Genomic DNA, 19,930 nt, shown 5'->3' with positions numbered 1-19,930 from the left:
CTCAGCACTTTCCTCCTGTAACTGCCACGGTGCTTTTTCATTGGAGGGCCTCTGATGAGCTCCACTTTGCAAATGCAAATCTGAACCCGGTATAAAATAGGTAACTAATAAGAACCTATTGTGTAGCACAGGGAACTCTACTCAATACTCTGGAATGACCTATATGGGAGAAGAATCTAAAAAAGAGTGGATATATGTATACGTATAACTGATTCACTTTGCTGCACAGCAGAAACGAACACAACAGTGTAAATCAACTATACTCCAATAAAAATTAATTTAAACAAACAAACAAACAAAACAAAAAACCAAATCTGAAGCCAGGTGGCTGGCTCCAGAGCCCATGCTCTTGACCTTGTTGCTGGCTATGCAGCCTCCCTGACACTTGTCTGCCTCTCCCCGCTGGGCCCTCAAAAGCAGTGTCTCACTGATCTCCGTGTCTTCAGAGCCCAGAGTGATTCCTGACATGAGGTGAGCCTCTGAAAGAGTGTCCTGGAACTGCTGAACTGAGCCCTTCGCAACCAGATGCTGAGGTCCCAGCAGGTCTAGTGGAAGGGCCTGGCAGGTCTGAACAGCAGGGAGGCCAGTGCAGGGGCTGGGATGGGCTGGGCTGGGGAGAGGTGAAGACACCATCATTGACTTTTTTCAAAAAGCCTTGCTTGTGTCTTTTCGGAGGCCAGGAAGGAGGGCAGAGCTGGAATTGGGAAAAGGAGGTCCTGATCCTTCAGGACCCTGTGCACATGCTGCTTCTACTCTGAATACGGACCTGCCCTCGGGTGCACTTTTGTGGCTCCGAGGGCAGGGTTTGGGCTTTAGATAATAATTGCCTAGATTTGCTTAGTAAACACAGGGCAACTGTAGGATAATTACATGTTCTTACAGAGATGGTGCTCGGTAATTACTTTCAGTGGCCCCAAAGTATTATTTAACGCATATTCTGGTTTATAAGACTGAAATAATGATGAATTTGCTTGGTAATTACACAGCATTTACCCACTATATATCCTGCCAGTAGCTGATACTTAGTCCATCATTAAGGGGCTAGCAGTTGCTTTGGTAAATAATAAGTTCTTCTTATTACTGGTGCCTAGGCACATAAAGCATTATTAAAATACCATTAGTGACATTTCTCCAAAGGGTGAATATACACAAGTCTACTTGAGAAGCCAACTTTCCTCAGGCTAAATGCTTTATTTTTATCCTTCTGACAGGAGTGATAGAAAGGAATCACCTCTAACTTGAATGTCCACTCACGGAAGATGTCTCCTGAATGAAACTGAGCAGATGAAGCAAGATTTACCCTGGTTTAGGGAATGGGAGGGGAGTCACCACTATTTTCAATATGAAGATTGCTATTTAACTCACCCAAATGGCAGTGCCCAGTTTAGGAGGAGCCCCAGGTCTGGTGCCACCACCCCTGGGGTGGGCTGGATCAGCGTACTGAGTGCCAGGGCAAACCACAGCCTTTTAATGGGTCTCGTTGGCAGCATCCTCAAGGCTCCTCCTAGGATGGAGACTGAGAGGCTCTTGGAAGGCCTGTGACTCTGGAAGAGGGGGCACCCCGGTGCTCAGGCCACTCGGGGTACCCATGGGAGAGGAACCTACACACACTAGATACCAAACAAAGGAGATGCAAGCTCAGAACCAGCCTCTTTGTCCTTAAAAAGGGCTCTTGGGAAAGCTGCCTGACATATTTCATCCGGAAGGCAGTAATTTGGGGGGCCATGGCTCAGCTCTGAATGCTCTTGGCTCAGCCACTGGCATCAAGAGAAATCAACTCTTTGTAATCAATAGGGGGCTTAAGGAGGGTGGTCAACCATTATGGCTGGTGGGCAGGATAAGGAATAGGCCTTCTGGAGCAAACAGAGCCCTCATTACCATTCCATTCCAACCCACCCCATTTCTGGAGGGAACAATTCAACACCAAATATGAACTCAGTTCCAGATCCGAACTGCCAAGCCAAGTGGCCAGTTCCAGTGGCCTGTTTCTTCTATAATGGACTCCAGGTTTCTGACTTTGGCTTTAGAAGTGACTTTGGCTGCCACGGAAACCAATGGGGAGTAGCTGGGGAAAGCTTAGGGTTAAAGTCAGAAGACCTGCATTCAAATCCCAGGCCCGTTCTTTACTAGTTGGGCAATCTTTGGCAGTCACCTCTCTAAGCTTCAGTTTCGTTATCTATAAGACAATCTGCAAAAGACTGTAAATTCCATTAGGCTAGAAATCATACCTATTTCGTTCACTACTAAATTCCTGCACCCAATCCAATGCCCGGCACTTTCTAAATCTATGGTCACCATTTTTAATTGAATAAGACTGGGGAAGGGCATCACACATTTAATTTACAAAAATCCACCCATTTGCACTAAGTAAAAAACAGAGAGAAATAAAAACAACAACTTAAATAGGCCTGAAGATTCTGCTTGATAAATCCACTCAGTGTATGTGTGCCCCAGACGGACGCTAAAGCCGAAGATGTGGAACTTCTCCTCTTCCCCTTCCTGGTTTTGAAACCTTGCTGTACTGAATGCATAAATCATTGTTAATAATTTAATTTTGCACTTTGGAATATGTACACACACTAAATAATATGCAATATGTTATTATATCCATCCCACACAATTCACAAGGACGACTGCATTTGGTTGTAATCACAAAGCCATTTAAACTCTACTTTATGAATGATTTATAGGAGTTTCCAGGGAGATTTTGATTATAACCAGTTTTGTTTTTTGGGTTTTTTTGTTTGTCTGTTTGTTTGCTTTTGTCTTAGGCTTAACCTTGAGAAGCTTACCTCATAGCATTTGGGTTATCTCACAGGGTCACTGTGGGTGAGCCAAGAATGAAACATTGCAAATGAGAAGCACTAGATAAAAATATCTGTTATCCTGTTCACTGCTCTCTCGGTATGGCTACTTAGTTTGGACAGGGTCAAGAGCCTTGATTACAACCCAGTCCTCTTGACTCCCAGACTGGACGGCTGGCATCCAAATCACAATTTAACCCAACAAAAACCTGTTGAGTAATTATTAGGGCCTCAACAAAGTGCTCACCACATGTGGTGGTACAGGAGGAATATACAGCACAGAGCACTGGCCACCAAGACCTCACTAGTGCTCAGCCAGCCCCAAAGTATGGCAAATCTGGGCATCCTACCCGAACGTGGAGGAGATACTGGGGAGCATGGGGTGGGGGTGCACTCATACACACAAGCAGAGTTAGCCTCCAGTCCTTGGCACTAAGGCCCCTTTCTTCCCTGTTCCAAACTGCTCATTAACTGTTGTAAATGTTTTCCTCAACTCAAAGCTGCTGTGTTTCCATCTTATTTCACTGAGTTTCAAATAAGGAAATACGGTATGATTTCTAGCCCCCATATCCTACCCACATCCCACCACATGATCTGTATTACCTAAGAAGACCCTACAGTCCCATGGAAGAAACATAGGAGGTATCTACAAACCCATAGTCAACTGTAAAGTGTAACAATGACAAGAAAGGAGAATATGGACTGGGGTCACCAGGAAAGCCTCCATGGGAAGGTCAGAGTTATAGAAAGGCCTGAGAATGAACTTGAGATTGAGAAGCAGGCTGTGGATTGTATGTTTGTTGATTTTCCCTGTCCTGTATCCATTCAACCTTCTTTTCATAACAGGATCCTGATTTCTTTTGGGGAAAGACCCTTCTCCCTGGCCTTAGGGATGAGCAAGGGACCCAGGCCTGAGAAATAATGGGAATCCCAGCCCCTTGATTACAGGGATTCATTCATAAGTGAACCTGTGTATGCCTCAAGTTGGTCTAATCAGCCGCATCCCCAGGATTATTGGAAAAGAGACAATCTCTTTCTGTAGAATAACTAACCTATAGGACACAAGCCTGGAGCTGCCAAGTCGGCTCATCTAGTGCCTACCTGGACCTACAGCCAATGTAGAAGGAAACATAGTTTAGACATGGTGAAATAGACTAAGACCGGCTCCTGGAAAAATCATCTGAACTTCTGGATCCCACTAAGCCTGATTTTGAAGTTAAATGGTCCTGGATTTTAAGTTACATTCCTCAATAACTTTAGCTTTTAGCGCAAGGCAAGTTGGATTGGGCTTCTCTTAATTGCAATGAAAAGAGTCCTAACAAATTAGATATTCATTAAAAAAAAAGGGGGGGTGGATAACAGAATAGCCACAGAGAATGGCATGAGCAAAGACCTAAAGGCAGGGATATAGGCCTTTAGGTGTCTCAACATATTCGTCAAGAGCCATAGAAGATAAATAGGGGGAGGAGGCATATTATAAAAATGCCAAGTGGGGGGCTTCCCTGGTGGTGCAGTGGTTGGGAGTCCGCCTGCCGATGCAGGGGACACAGGTTCGTGCCCCAGTCTGGGAGGATCCCACATGCCGTGGAGCGGCTGGGCCCGTGAGCCATGGCCGCTGGGCCTGTGCATCCGGAGCCTGTGCTCCGCAATGGGAGAGGCCACAACAGTGAGAGGCCCACGTACCGAAAAAAAAAAAAAAAAAAAGTGCCAAGTGGTATAAAGAGGCCTTTGGACTTCTGAGAACCAAAATCCACAGCTGAAAGTAGGCAAATACATGCCTGGACCCAAAGGCAGCTCATGTACTGGCTGGTCCAGTTACATTCTCCTCATTCAGGGAAATCCCTACCACATGCCAGATGTTGCACATCTGTGGTTAGCATTGTTCCTTTAAAGAATAACACAGATTCTTCTCCGGGCAAGCCACACATTTTCATTTCATCCTGTGGTCAGGAGGGAAACTGTGCTCCTTCAGACAAGTTTCAGCTGACAGACTGCTCTGGGGCACGTCTTTCAGGGAAGCTGATTCATCTTCTCTGTCGGCTGCCTGTGAGGGATGCACACCTGTGTCCCAGGATGACTTCAGAGAGAAGGGAGACAAAAGACCACATTGGGCTCCAGCTGCCTCTGCAGCCACTCTTACCGTGGAGCAGACACAAGTGCAGCCATGCCTGGTGGGCAGTCAACAATGGGGTTGTTTATGTTCAGCTTCAGGGACCCCCCCCACTGGGGGCTCTTCCTCTGAATTCTGTCCCAACTGGCGGCTTCGGTCGGGGGAGACTGGCTGACATCTGGGCTTGATTTGATCCCCTACTTACCCACCTCTCAGTCATCCACATGCTACATTTTTCAACCACAGCAGAATGCAAGCTGCTCAAAGATGTTTTGATGGTGGAGCCCCAAACAGGGATGGAGGTGCAGTCAAACCATGCCCACATTTAACTGATAAGAATTCTGCTCTGTGTGCTGGGTGAGAAAGAGAAAAAAGAGACTGAAAGTGAGCAAGATAATGGGTATGAGTGACTTGACCTTCCATCCCACTCCTAGGGCAGATGCCCTTTAGTGAGTGTGAGAACGTGTACATAATCTGTGGTTCCCACAGTATGTCTCAGCTCCTGTGGACCTCTCATTTCATGAACATCTTGCCTTGCTGAGTATACTTGTCAAAATAAGTAGAGTGAGCTGCTCTAACGAACAATACCAAATCTCAAAGGCATCACACAACAGAAGCTAATTGCTTACCCACAGTCACAGTGTGAGGTGGGTCTGGAGGTGCTCCTTGGTGACTGTCCTCTTAGCAGCGATTCAAGGATCCAGCATCTTCCATCTGTGACACTGTCATATGAAACACCGTGGAAGGGGCTGGAAGCTGCTGCAGGTTGGCCTCTGAGATGGAGATGAGAGTGCAGGACATTTAATACGAAGTGCTCTTGGGATTAATATTAATACATGCGGAAGGGAGAGGAGGATGTAAGCTTGGGCCAAGAGGGAAGCTGAGATGCAATGCAGCCCCCAAAATGCCTCCTCCAAGCCAATGGAGAACTCTGGGCCTGGGTGGCCTTTCAGAACTGTCTTGGGTTGGGGCAGGGTGGCTGTGCTGTTCAACCTCTGTGCTTATCAGTCACTGAATGTAGATGTGGACCATCTTCCAGAAGCACCCCCAGCAGCTGAGGAATTATGTTATTCATTGCTAAAGGGAGATCTGGGTGGCTCATCACAACATCCACTGCAAGGGGACTAGAGCAGGGGTCAGCAAACCTTTGGTAAAAGGCCACATAGTCTCTGTCACAACTACTCTTCTTTGCTGTTGTTGCATGAAAGCAGCCAGAAGCAATAGGTAAATGAGTGTGACTATGTTCCAATAAAATTTTATTTACAAAAACAGGCTCACAGGCTATAGATGATGGAAGTAATTAAGAGCCAGCTCTATCAATGACTTAGATCACTCCTGTCCAATTTCATTGGCCAGAGCTTAGTACATGGCCCCAGTGTAACTGCATAAAGTTAGGAAATGGGTCTTTCTATGAGTCCCAAAAGAAAATAAATGGAATTTGTGAGCATCTAGCCAGACTCTGCCACAGTGTGACTCTTGAAAATCATTTCTTAAACATGAGGCAGCCCTGAAATATAGCATACATTTCCTCATCTCTATTGCTAAATAAAGTATTTTACACTTTAAACTCAAAGGAGACTTGGGAGATTTTCAAGAGTACTTCTCACTGTGCGTGAATGTTGCTCCTTGCACTGACTTTGGAACCTAATCCCCATGTGAACTCTGACTCCACATCATATGAAAGGGTGAAGAACAAGAGTGATAAATTAAGAGTTTGAGATTAACAGATACACATTACTATATATAAAATAGATAAATAACAAGGACCTACTGTATAGCACAGAGAACTATACTCAATATTTTATAATAACCTATAAGGGAAAAGAATCTGAAAAAAAAGAGAAAATATATATGTATAACTGAGTCACTTTGCTGTACACCTGAAACTAACACAACACTGTAAACCAACGAGACTTCAATTAAAAAAAAAACAAAACAAGAGTGAGGAGTCAGACAGACCTGGGTCTAGAGCTCAGTTCTGCCATTTACCAGCTCTAGTAACTGGTCACATTTCCTTCTTGATCCTCAGTTTCTTCTTTTCTAAAATGAGATGCTAGTAGTGCCTACTTCATGTGGGTTTTGCAAGGATGAAAGTGCTGCTATATACCTAAAGCACTTAGCAGTTGGCACATAGAAAGCACTCAATAAATGCCAAAGATTATCAATTTTTTATTAAGAGAAGGAGCCTATAATAGAGGTGATCAAAGCCTGCTGGGGTGGCCCAATGCCTTACTCCATCTCCTGGACCTTGATTACATCTTCCACAAGATGATCAGAGAGTTCCTCTCGGCATGTGGGGTCGGGATTAGTAAGAGTTTCTGTGACACTTGTAATTAAAAATAAATAGAAAATGATAGTAATACTTACCTTACAGCGTTGTTGGGAAGATAAAGTTTATGTCAATAAAAACGTGTTGAGAGCAGAAATATGCCAGGCAATACAGTAGATTCTAGGGAAACAAATATGAATAAGATATTGTATTGGTTATCTATTGTCCCAGAGCTTAATGATTTAAAACAACAATAATTTTATTGCTCATAGTTCTGTGGGTTGGCCAGGTGGTTCTTCTGCTGGTTTCAGTTGGGCTCACTCACGCAGCTGCAGTCACCTGGTGGCTTGGCTGTGGATTGTGCTCAGCTGGGACAGCTGGGAAGGCTGTCTTCCATGAGAACAAGCACAAGAATGTACCAATCCTATGTCTGCATCATGATTGCCAGCATCCCATTGGCCACAGCAAGTCACATGGCAAAGTCCAGCATCAGTGTGGAAGGGGACCACACAAGGTCATGGCATGGATACCAGAAGGAGAAATTTCTTCAGGGCTATTATTATAACAACTTACCACAAATACCTTTTATGCCCTTAAGAAAGCTGTCATCTTGCCCCCACCAGCTGTATCACTCTCCACAGCCCACCTTCCCTGGTATCTCCCAAGGAAACATTGATAAGAGAATCACCCGGTGAGCTTGCATAAAATTGCATAAGTCTGACTTTCCACCCAGACCATTAGGCATCATTATATCCATCTCACATCGTTAGATCACTCCTATTCAGATCCCGCTGGTCAGAACCCAGTCACATGACCCCAATATAACTGCAAAGGAGGCTGGGAAATGTAGTCTTCCAACAAGTTCTAAAACTGAGAAATGGCTCAACCCTCACAGAGACTCTTACACTTACGTTACTTCTGCCTCCACAGGGCCCCTCACACTCTGGGAAGCTCACAGTGAGATCCTCCTTTGCCCTTTGGCATCACTTGGCTGACAGTGAAGCAATGGAGGGGAGATGGTATAATCTGTGGGGCTTGGACTGCTGGCCTGAAGTAGGATAGTTCAGGAACATCCAGACATTAGACCATGGTCTCAAAGTCCTGGGCATAAGCCCCTTAAATGGACACTGGGTGGTCCGTGTAGCCCTGTAGAGTGTGTCTCTACTTACCTTCCAGGGAGACAATGTAGGGAGGCCAATGGTCTGCTTTCCTAGCAAGGCAGCATTTGGTGAGTTGTTCCTCATCAACACCAGGAGTCAACTAGGACTCCTCTCACCACACGAAGGACAAAGCCTCACCCCTCCCTCTCAGGCCTTGGGGTGAGCCTTAGGTCTCCAGGAAGTGTCCCACATGGGGCTTCTTCTCCCCCTGTCCCCTACTTCTCTTGTCTCTCCTTGATCCTTCAATCCTCTCTCTTTAAGCCCTTCCCTATATGGTATCTCCGCTGATTTTTTCCTAGACACGCCAATCCTCCTTAAAGTTTGGGGGGTGGGGACATCTCAGAAAGAAGGTTGAATTGAAGGAGATGAAGGAAAGCAGGACCATGAGGAGACCACCAGGCTAATAAGACTCAGGGGACAGAGAGAAAAGATACTTAATTGGTAGAACCAGTAGAACTTGATGATGTGGGGCTCCTGACCCCTTTCCTTCATGGACTACCCAAAGCCAGCTCCATAATTTGTAGGACCCTGCATGAAATTAAAATGTGGGCCTCCTGTTCAAAGTGCAGAAGTGCCATTAAAGGTGTTAAAATATTAAATTTTTTCTTTCTTCCACAGTCTCTCTTGTAACTTTTCATGGTCCTTTTTCTTCGCAATTTAATGTCATTCTAAATAAAGAAAAATTTAAAATTTAAAATTATTAGCACAAACTTTTTACCATTCATCTTTATCTTGTGCAATGTCTGTTTAAAATGCAAATATAAGAGCATTTAACTCACATGCAGAATCATCAAAAGTGCACAATTCTTGTTTCAGAACTCTTGCATGCCTATGTATTTTGTTTTTGCCAGAAGAGTAGAAAATCTGCGCAAAGCTAACCCAATTGTTTTCATTTCTTAATAATATATGCACATCCAGCAAGAATGATGAGGAAGGAAGGAAGCAAGAAAGGAAAGGAAAAGGAATTACAGGTTGCCCTATGTTTCCCTTTCCTTCCCTATCTTCATTTTCAGCCTAAGCAAGGGTATGATAGGGTTCCTTGGTTGTTTGTTTCTTAGAACACCACTGTCTTCTTTCTGTGTTCTAAGAACGTTCTGGCTAAAATGGAAAGCATGGCCTCTTGGGGTGGTCAGTGCCCCTACTTAGCCGTCCATAGACATAACACACTTAGCTTATACCCTGGTTCCCCCTTATCCGTGGTTCCTCTTTCCACAGTTTCAGTGACCTGTGGTCAACCGAGGTCTGAAAATATTATATGGAAAATTCCAGAAATATATAACTCATAAGTTTTAAATTGCATGACATTCTAAGCTGTGTGATGAAATCTCACACTATCCTTCTCCATCCCATCTGGGATGTGAATCATCCCTTTGTCCAGCGTATCCCGCCCGTTAGTTGGATAGTCACTCAGTAACCATCTAGGTTATCAGATCAACTGTCAAGGTAATGCAGTGCCCTTATTTTGCTTAATAATGGTCCCCAAAGGACAAGAGTTGTGATGCTGGCAGTTCAGATCTGCCAAAGAGAAGCCATAAAAGTGCTTCCTTAAAGTTCTCGACTTAATAAGGAAAGAAAAAATCATAAGCCTAGGTTGCTAAGATCTACTGTAAGAACGAATCTTCCATCTGTGAAACTGTGAAGAAGGAAAAAGACATTTATGCTAGTTTTGCTGTTGCACCTCAAACTGCCAAAGTTACGACCACAGTCCATGATAAGTGCTTAGTTAAGATGGAAAAGGCATTAAATTTGTACAAGATATTTTGAGAGACCACATTCACATACCTTTTATTATGGTGTATTGTTATAATTGTTCTAATTTATTAGTAGTTATTGTTGTTAATCTCTTACTCTGCCTACTTATAAGTTGAACTTTATCATAGGTAGGTATGTATAAGGAAAAGCAGTATTTATGGGCTTTGGTATTATCTGCGGTTTCCGGCATCATTTGGGGGTCTTGGAACATGTCCCCCACAGATAAGGGGTACTACTCTACTTAGCTGGAGTCTCACTGAACCCCTCCACATCATGAGTCCACTGAAATTTGTGCTCAGGACATCACAAATACTACACGTGAATGGGGCAGCGAGGGCTGGCACACATACGTATTAGGCACGTTTCTTCTGCCCACACACATGCTCCATTGTCCAATCAAATTTCACACACAAAACTCAAGTTCAAATGTTTAAACATTTCAAGATGGCAATTAAATCGAGCGCAGGGACCTTCCTCTGAGTGCAGGGTCCCTCACATGCCCATGCAGCTGAGATAGCCATTTGGAATGTTCACAGTCATCTCCAGCTAAACACATCACAAACTGATGTCTTCAACTACCCACCACCACCATCATCAAATATTCTCCGCATCTCCTCCTCCCCATCTTGGTAAACTGTTCTTGCTGACATCACACACCTGTGGACACCTCTCTTCCTCACCACCAGCCCCTCGCCTCCACCACCTCCAAGCCACTGCCAAACCCTGAGGATTTTCAGCTCCAGCATATCTCCCCAATCTGTCCACTTTTACTTACCTCCACTACTTGGTGTGTAATCCACCATCAACTCTTGTCTGAACAATTGTAATAGCCTCTTACTTGGTCTTCCAGCTTCCAGCTTCACCCCTTAGGCTCCATTCTCCACAGAGTTTTTGGATCAACCTAAAATGTAAAGACTCCATTCAACCCCTGCTACTGAAGTCCTTTCATTGACAGGCTCCTCTGACCCTTCAGATCTGAGCTCGAATGTTACTTCCTCACAGAGGCCTTCCTGGGGCCCCCAGTACAAAGTGGGCCCATCCCATACCCAGCCCATTCTTCTCTCTCCGAGAGCCAGTTCTTTTCCTTTGCCACACGTATCACAACTTGAAACTATATCTTTGGGGGTGTTTCTTGAGCTGGAGTATAAATTCAAAGACAAAGACTCTGTTTCATTCACCACACTATTTACCCAGTAACTAGCACAGTGCTTGGTCCTTGGTGGGCACTCGATTTTTTTTTTTAAGAAATGGATAAAGGGATTTACGAGGTGAAGAAGAAGGAAGGGTCTAGGCTAACACCAGAGTCTCTGGCTGACATGACAGGGGGCTAGTGGTGGCACACAGAGGGAGGGGCAGTTCTGAGGGGAAAATAATGAATTTGGAAAGAGAATGAGGTGATGCACGTGAGCTTGCTTTGTGAGCTACAGACCTTATAAACGTGCAATAGTAACAGAAGCCAAGTCGAGCTAGTGTGACCTGAGGTCACAAATCCTCAAGACCAGCACACTTGAAGAGTGAATGAAATAATTATGCTTGGATCACAGTCATAAACCAGGACTGGTCAGCCAACAGGACATTTGGTCACCCTAGGAATAGATTATATAGACATAAAGGCAAATATAGACACATATAGGCTGTGTCACAAGGCCCAAGAGCAAGAGTACAGGGGCACCTCCGATCATTCTAGAACTGATAATAAGAAAGTGCTTAGGAAAAAGGCAGTTTCCTCTCTCTCTCCCTCTCGCATTCTCTCTCTCCCCCCATCATTTCCAGTTCCAACTTCCCAGGGAAAAGCTCTAACTGGCCCAGCTTGGGTGGTGCCAGTGCCCTCCAGTTCACTCTACTGGGACCAGGAAACAGGAGACTGCTTCACAGACGTGGTTTCCAGGTAGTACATGAAGCTGGGCAGACTCTTAAAAGTGATTAACCACAAAATGTAAATAACGTTATGGTATTCCAGCTCAGCTGGCAAGGTGTGATGTCACATCAAATAAGTGGTAGAGTCAGATATTGTCCGAAAGCTCTTAGCAGGGAAAGATAGTCAGGGAAGACTTCCTGGAAGAGGTGACCCTTGAGAGATCGGGAGACTTTGGATGGAGGAAGAGGAACCAGAGAAATTTCAGGAGACGGGGATGGCGTGCACAAAGACCAGGAAGCAGGATGAATGATCATTCGTAAATTGGTCATTCTCATTTGTCTTTTGCTATTCCCCTATTTGGCCTCATGGTTTGTTATTGTGAAGTCACTTTTTTTTTTTTTTTTGGTAATAATCTGTTTGAGGATTTGAAACCTTGCTCCCCGTCATCCTCCTGCTCCTCGTAGGTGGGCACCAGTGAGCAGCTAGCCATACTGGTATCGTCTACAGGGTCCAGGCTGTAGGACTGACTAATAAGTGAAGCCATTTGATGAGAAGCCATTTTTTACCAAAATTTCTGTAACAGAGCTTTCCTAATCATGCATTAGTGGGTCAACCAGTGTCTCTTGTTTTTTTTTTTTTTTAGTGATTTAAAACAGCCAAATCGTACATATTAGAATTTATTGCAGGAAGGAAGGGTAAATATCGCTTCATGAAACTGTTTCAGTCACATTTACATGGATGCGTGGGTCATGGTCAAAAATATTTTAGAACATTGCCTGAGTCAGACTCTCCTTTTATTAACTTCTACTCCTGAGGAATGGCTTTATGGGAGAGAGTATGGAGGTCAATGATGTTTACTGGATGCTTTCCTAAGATTTGAAATGCGATGGAAGGGAATCCTCCGGCTTTGGGGTTTTGTGCTTTGAAGAGGTGCAGAAATGTATGTCATGCTCAATTATAAAGTGCTTCTCTTCCCTTCCTCTCTTTCTCCACTCCTATCCTCCTTCTATCCATGAATAGGTCCATGGACATGGGGCAGACAAAAGAGAAAGAGCACAGGCTGATACATAACAGTGACTCATGGCGTGGACAAGAATTTGCTGCTCATGAGCCTCAGTGTGGATCCCTCTGATGGGCAGCTCATGGATATGCCTTACTAGTGACTGGTCATGACCCTGGAACTGTCTCGCTAAGATACAAAACGACCAGACTTCCTTCCCATCCACGAATAGATCAGCCCAAAGCTTCAGACGGCCATGCCAGGCATTCAGGTTTACCAGGGTGCTCAGAGTGGACCAGCCCCTGAGGAGCATGCTAAGCAAATTCTCAGGGGTCCAGTTACAAGGTCAAGATGTTAAGAGCCAACAGATTCTGCCCTACTCTTCCCCACCCATGGAAAAGTGCAGCCTTTGGGTCACTGCATAGGCCACTGAACAAATGCCCATTTGGCCCGTGAGCCAAGACTTGCTCATTGCACTGTGGGAGGTCAGTTTCCTTTTTCCCTAAGAATCCAACACTGAGTTTCCCAGTCTCTCTTCTCATTATACGTTCCAGCTGTTTCCTGCAGCCGCCTGCTGGGTGAGAGCGCTGGGCTGGGAGACCTGCCTCCAAGACCAGCCTCCAGCACTCTCTAGCCATAGCTCGGCTACACATCCTCTGTCCTCCTGGAGCTCTGTTTCTTCATCTGCAAAATGGGAGAACCCTTCCTGGGCTGCCCTGCAGGGCTGTGGGTGGGATCAGGTGGTACGATTGCCACTTCCCCTTCTGGAAGCCTAAGGTAGTGGGCATACAATAAGCCACTGTCCCTGACTGCAGTCGGGTGGGAGTCGGAGGGGTAGGGAGAAGGAAGAGGCCGGGGTTGATGCTCAGACGAAATGCTGACCCAGGGACACCTTCATTTGTACTTGGCCCTTGGACCACCCACAACTTTCCCAGCAATCTTGCCTCACCTTAAAACCACCCAGCAAGAAAAGGGGGAAACTATTTCCCTCAGTAAAGCCCTCGGGTCCTCCTTCTGAAACCGGAGCTTCGGGGAGAGCGAGTGATTGGAGACCCAGTGTTTAGTCTGTGGCAGTTCATGTGCATAGGACCACTCAGGAGGGTCTAGCTAAGCTACCAAGGCCACTCGGGGGAGTCTCTCTGGGCTGGAGGCTCATTCGAAGGGCAGCTGAGCCCAGGACAACTGAGGCTGAGGTGAGATGCTAGTCCAGAGTGAGTGAGGACGGAAAGGTTTAAGAGGCTGCCCTCAGCGGGCAAGCTGGGGTCAGGCATGGGATGGGCTGCGGTCAACCGGATGGGCTTCCAGGTGGAGGCTTCTGGAGGAATGTGAGGCGTTTTGGCAATCTGAGAGCTTCTGCAGTAGATCCTTGAAAGGGAATGTAAACAGCACGTGGTCTCCTCGGGGCCCCGTGCGTGACTAAAGCTGGGAAGGGAAGAGCCCGGACCCACCTCCCACTTCCGTCAGACTCCCCACCTTGAACCCTGGGAGAAGCCAGCAATGGTACCCCCGCGTCTCAGCCCCTCCAGAGGTGGAAAATATAACAGGAGAAACATCTGCTCCTCTTCATGGGAGTAAAATGGCCTCCGTGTGTGCGTCTCTGCTTCCTCCTCAGGCCTCCCCTCCCCCACCTCTCTTTCTTCCCGACTTTTATAAACATAATATGCGATGCCTGGGCTCACAAGCCAAATCCCTGAGATACCTGGGTGGTTCTGACGTGTGTGGTTCATTTTCTCCCATGAAGGACTGGCTGCCAGGTCAAGACACATCCCTGAAGAGAGGCAGGGAAGGAACAGGAAGCGGGGATGAGTCAGAGGTGTGAGGAATCCAGGGAATGAAGGACAAGCTAGACTCACACCCTGGAGGTGTCACCACCTTCTCAGCCAATGCACTTAGTGACAGCTGGGGACACTTTGATTTGTCCCTTCCTGACGTTGAAACCTCTTTAGCCCCAGGCCATGCCTTCCACCTGCACCTTATTTTGTCCAAAGCTTAATGCCAGGACTCAGCAAGTCATAAGTAATGGTAAAATAAAGAATATCTAATGGATGTTAAATTATTCAATACATCAGGCTGACTGGACATCTCCCTCTCTAACTGAAGGGAACAGTGACAGCAAAAGCAGCTGTTCCCTGCTGGCTACCAGCCACTCAAGCCATGCGTTTTGACCAATATTCAGATCAAATGTGAGCACCCGTAATTATTTTTTTCCAGCATTATTGCAAAGTCCCCCCTCTCGGGTTTTCCCTTTATCTCCCAGCCTCTCTTTTCCTAGAAGCCCTTGTGCTTCGTAGGAGACCAGAGATACTCATGCTGATGAATTGCTCTGGATATGGGGAAACAAGTTCAGGAATACAATAGTCCCTGTGTCATAGAAAGAGAGAAGATGCTCAACCCCCTTTCTCCATAACACTTCATTTTATCACTGCCTGACATGATAGTGTATGTGTTATATGTATCTTCTGGGTCCTCCACTACAAGATAAGCTCCATAACGACAGAGACCTTGACTTTTAGGGTCAACTGCTCGCTACTGTATCCCTAGTGCCTGGGAAAGTGCCTGGGACAGTGCCTGGAACATTGTAGGCATTCCGTGACTATTTATTCAATGAACAGATGGTTGAGTGAATCTCTCTGATCAGATTGGATTATGAATGACAAGTGAAATGTCTAACCACACAAACAGTGGGCACAGATATGCATGTACAACCTCACACAGGACTGGGAGGGTTTGTGCATGAATATGATAATGATAATGATAATATTAATGCTGTTAGTAATGGCTAAAAGTCATGCCTTTCTATGCCAGGGACACTGTCTCCGTGAATATTCACAATGTTTCATCCTACTTTAAAGATGACAGACTTTTCAAAGAGATTAAGTGACTTGGCAAAATCAAGACTTAGTTAAGAGCAGAGGCAAGGTTGAAGGCAGATCCATTTGCCTATGAAGTCCATGCATTTTAACCATGATTCTTCCTCAAAGTCATCATTTCATTCATGCATTCATTGTGTCCAGTGAAATATTATTATATTATTGTTTGATTTCTCATGGATGCCTAATCTCCATCACTAAATTAGAACTTCCTAGAGTTAGGGACTATATCTTATTTCCTTATTATATTCCAAGCAGAACCCAGTACTATGAGCTGCACAGAGCAGATGCACAGCACAGATCTATCCAATTAATTAATTAATTAATATAACCATAGAGCACATCACAAAAGAGAACTCAACTATAGATTACTTTCAAAGAAAGAAAGAAATGATAAGACAGAGGTGTCAAAATGGCCCTCCCTGGCTGGAAACCTCTCCTGGTTAGGGCCAAGTTTTATTTCTGTTTATATTTTCAATGGTTCAGAAAGTTCTTGGCATCATGCTTGTTGCATGAATTAAGAAAAACTGGTTCATAACCTGGGGTCTCACAGAGTGCTAGAATTGAAGAGCCTTGGGGATATTTTATCTAGACTTCTGAAGGTTTTGATGGTTAAGCACCTCATATGATGTCTAGCATACAGAAAATACTCAAAAAATTCATTGAATAAATTAGTAGTGGCCTCATAGTAACTGGCACAGTATCTGATATAGAGTAAATATTCAATAACTGGTTACTAAATTATATGATCAAATGATTATTGCTGATTGAATAAAAAATAGTTTCCATTTATTGAGCCAGGCACTAACTATTTTGCATTAATCATCTCATCTAACCCTCACATTACTCTACGGGTAGGTATTATTATAACTTATATTTTACAGATAAAGAAACTGAGGCTCAAAAAGGTTAAGTAATTTGTCTAAGGTCCCACAGGTATAAGGGATGGAAATAGGAATTGAATTGTTTGATTCCAAAGGTTTAGCCATAATGCTTGGTCCTGCCCTGTAAGCTCCTTCTGGCCGAGGCACTGTGACCTGACAACATGATGGTCCTGGAAAGACCTAAGTCCATGAGCCTGCTTCCTGGAAAGAACTTCAGGTACATGGCACAACCTTAAGGCTAGTGCTGATAGGAGAATCCATTCATGAATTCTCAGTTTGACACCACGGCAACTAACTCCAGAGAAAATCATAACCAGAGCCAGTAAAATCAAACTACCACAGTCATCACTAATCTTTTCATCTCCCTCCTGGCTCCTTTCTTTGATTCCTACTGCCTGTGTGCCTCTTACTTGCCCCCAGGATCGAGACCTACCTGGGCATGCTGTCTTACGTTTAAGGTTACCATCGAAGCTCGTTGACTTAGAACTGGGCACAACATCTTCCTTGAACAAGGCCATCCTCCTGCTCTACCAGTGTTCTCTTTTGGCCACGAAAGATCAATGAAATGTGTGGAAGTTGTCCAACCTCGACTTTTTTCTACAAATCAACCTTTTAAATACATGGTCCAAGACTTCCGGGTAAGATGGCGGAAGAGTAAGACGCAGAGATCACCGTCCTCCCCACGGATACACCAGAAATACAGCTACACGTGGAACAACTCCTACAGAACACCTACTGAACGCTGCCAGAAGACCCCAGACCTCCCAAAAGGCAAGAAACTCCCCACATACCTGGGTGGGGCAAAGCGGAGAGATTCCCGCACAGAGGATCGGTGCCGAGCGGCACTCACCAGCCCGAGAGGCTTGTCTGCTCGCCCCGGCGGCGCTGGAAGCTGAGGCTCGGGCTTCGGTCAGAGCGCAGGGAGAGGACTGGGGCTGGCGGCGAGAACTCAGCCTGAAGGGGGCTAATGAGCCACAGCTAGCCGGCAGGAGTCCGGGAAAACTCTGGAGCTGCCGAAGAGGCAAGAGACTTTTTCTTCCCTCTTGGTTTCCTGGTGCGCGAGGAGAGGGGATTAAGAGCGCTGCTTAAAGGGGCTCCACAGATGGGCGCGAGTCACGACTGAAAGCGTGGAGCCCAGTGACGGGCGTGGGACGCTGGGGCTGCTGCTGCCGCCTCCAAGAAGCCTGTGTGCGAGCGCAGGTCACCGTCCACACCGCCCTTCCGGGAGCCTGTGCAGCCCGCCACTGCCCGGGTCCCGGGATCCAGGGGCGGCTTCCCTGGGAGAACGCACGGCACGCCTCGGGCTGGTGCAACGTCACGCCGACCTCTGCCGCTGCAGGCTCGCCCCATACTCCGTGCCCCTCCCTCCCGCCCAGCCTGAGTGAGCCAGAGTCCCCGAAGAGGCTGCTCCTTTAACCCTGTCCTGTCTGAGCGAAGAACAGACGCCCTCCGGCGACCTACACGCAGAGGCGGGGCCAAATCCAAAGCTGAGACCCGGGAGCTCTGAGAACAAAGAAAAGAAAGGGAAACCTCTCCCAGCAGCCTCAGAAGCAGCGGATTAAAGCTCCACAATCAACTTGATGTACCCTGCATCTGTGGAATACATGAATGGACAACAAATCATCCCAAATTGAGGAGCCAGGAGTCAGTGCTGTGCCTCTGAGGTGGGAGAGCCAACTTCAGGACACTGGTCCACAAGAGACCTCCCAGCTCCACATAATATCAAACGGCGAAAATCTTCCAGAGATCTCCATCTCAACACCAGCACCCAGCTTCACTCAACGACCAGCAAGCTACAGTGCTGGACACCCTATGCCAAACAACTAGCAAGACAGGAACACAACACCACCTATTAGCAGAGAGGCTGCCTAAAATCATAAAAAGTCCGCAGACACCCCAAAACACACCACCAGACGTGGACCTGCCCACCAGAAAGACAAAATCCAGCCTCACCCACCAGAACACAGGCACTAGTCCCCTCCACCAGGAAGCCTACACAACCCACTAAACCAACCTTAGCCACTGGGTACAGACACCAAAAACAACGGGAACTACGAACCTGCAGCCTGCAAAAAGGAGACCCCAAACACAGTAACATAAGCAAAATGAGAAGACAGAAAAACACACAGCAGGAGAAGGAGCAAGATAAAAACCCACCAGACCTAACAAATGAAGAGGTAATAGGCAGTCTACCTGAAAAAGAATACAGAATAATGATAGTAAAAATGATCCAAGATTCTATTTCCCAGATCCAAAATCTTGGAAATAGAATAGACAAAATGCAAGAAACAGTTAACAAGGACCTAGAAGAACTAAAGATGAATCAAGCATTGATTAAAAACACAATAAATGAAATAAAAAATACTCTAGATGGGATCAATAGCAGAATAACTGAGGCAGAAGAACGGATAAGTGAGGTGGAAGATAAAATAGTGGAAATAACTGATGCAGAGCAAAATAAAGAAAAAAGAATGAAAAGAACAGAGGACAGTCTCAGAGACCTCTGGGACAACAAGAAACGCACCAACATTCGAATTATAGGGGTTCCAGAAGAAGAAGAGAAAAAGAAAGGGACTGAGAAAATATTTGAAGAGACTATAGTTGAAAACTTCCCTAATATGGGAAAGGAAATAGTTAATCAAGTCCAGGAGGCACAGAGAGTCCCATACAGAATAAATCCAAGGAGAAATACACCAAGACACATATTAATCAAACTGTCAAAAATTAAACACAAAGAAATCATATTAAAAGCAGCAAGGCAAAAACAACAAATAACACACAAGGGAATCCCCATCAGGATAACAGCTGATCTCTCAGCAGAAACTCTACAAGCCAGAAGGGAGTGGCAGGACATAATTAAAGTGATGAAGGAGAAAAACCTGCAACCAAGATTACTCTACCCAGCAAGGATCTCATTCAGATTTGATGGAGAAATTAAAACCTTCACAGACAAGCAAAAGCTGAGAGAGTTCAGCACCACCAAGCCAGCTTTACAACAAATGCTAAAGGAACTTCTCTAGGCAAGAAACACAACAGAAGGAAAATACCTACAATAACAAACCCAAAACAATTGAGAAAATGGGAATAGGAACATACAGATCGATAATTACCTTAAATATAAATGGACTAAATGCTCCCACCAAAAGACACAGGTTGGCTAAATGGATACAAAAACAAGACCCTTATATATGCTGTCTACAAGAGACCCACTTCAGACCTTGAG

The 19,930-nt window shown here is 45.5% G+C and overlaps 1 long non-coding RNA gene across 1 annotated transcript; it reads right to left on the bottom strand.

Moving 5' to 3' along the window:
- Positions 1–5,135: 5,135 nt before the first annotated feature.
- Positions 5,136–7,363, bottom strand: LOC132499413 (uncharacterized). Its single transcript, XR_009533844.1, has 3 exons — positions 7,282–7,363; positions 5,544–5,687; positions 5,136–5,267 (listed from the first exon to the last, which is right to left on the bottom strand). It is a non-coding gene; the product is annotated as an uncharacterized LOC132499413 (long non-coding RNA).
- Positions 7,364–19,930: the final 12,567 nt, after the last annotated feature.

This window comes from Mesoplodon densirostris, chromosome 11 (assembly GCF_025265405.1).
Source record: "Mesoplodon densirostris isolate mMesDen1 chromosome 11, mMesDen1 primary haplotype, whole genome shotgun sequence".
NCBI classification, from domain to species: Eukaryota; Metazoa; Chordata; class Mammalia; order Artiodactyla; family Ziphiidae; genus Mesoplodon; species Mesoplodon densirostris.
This window is presented reverse-complemented; position numbering and strand designations above follow the sequence as displayed.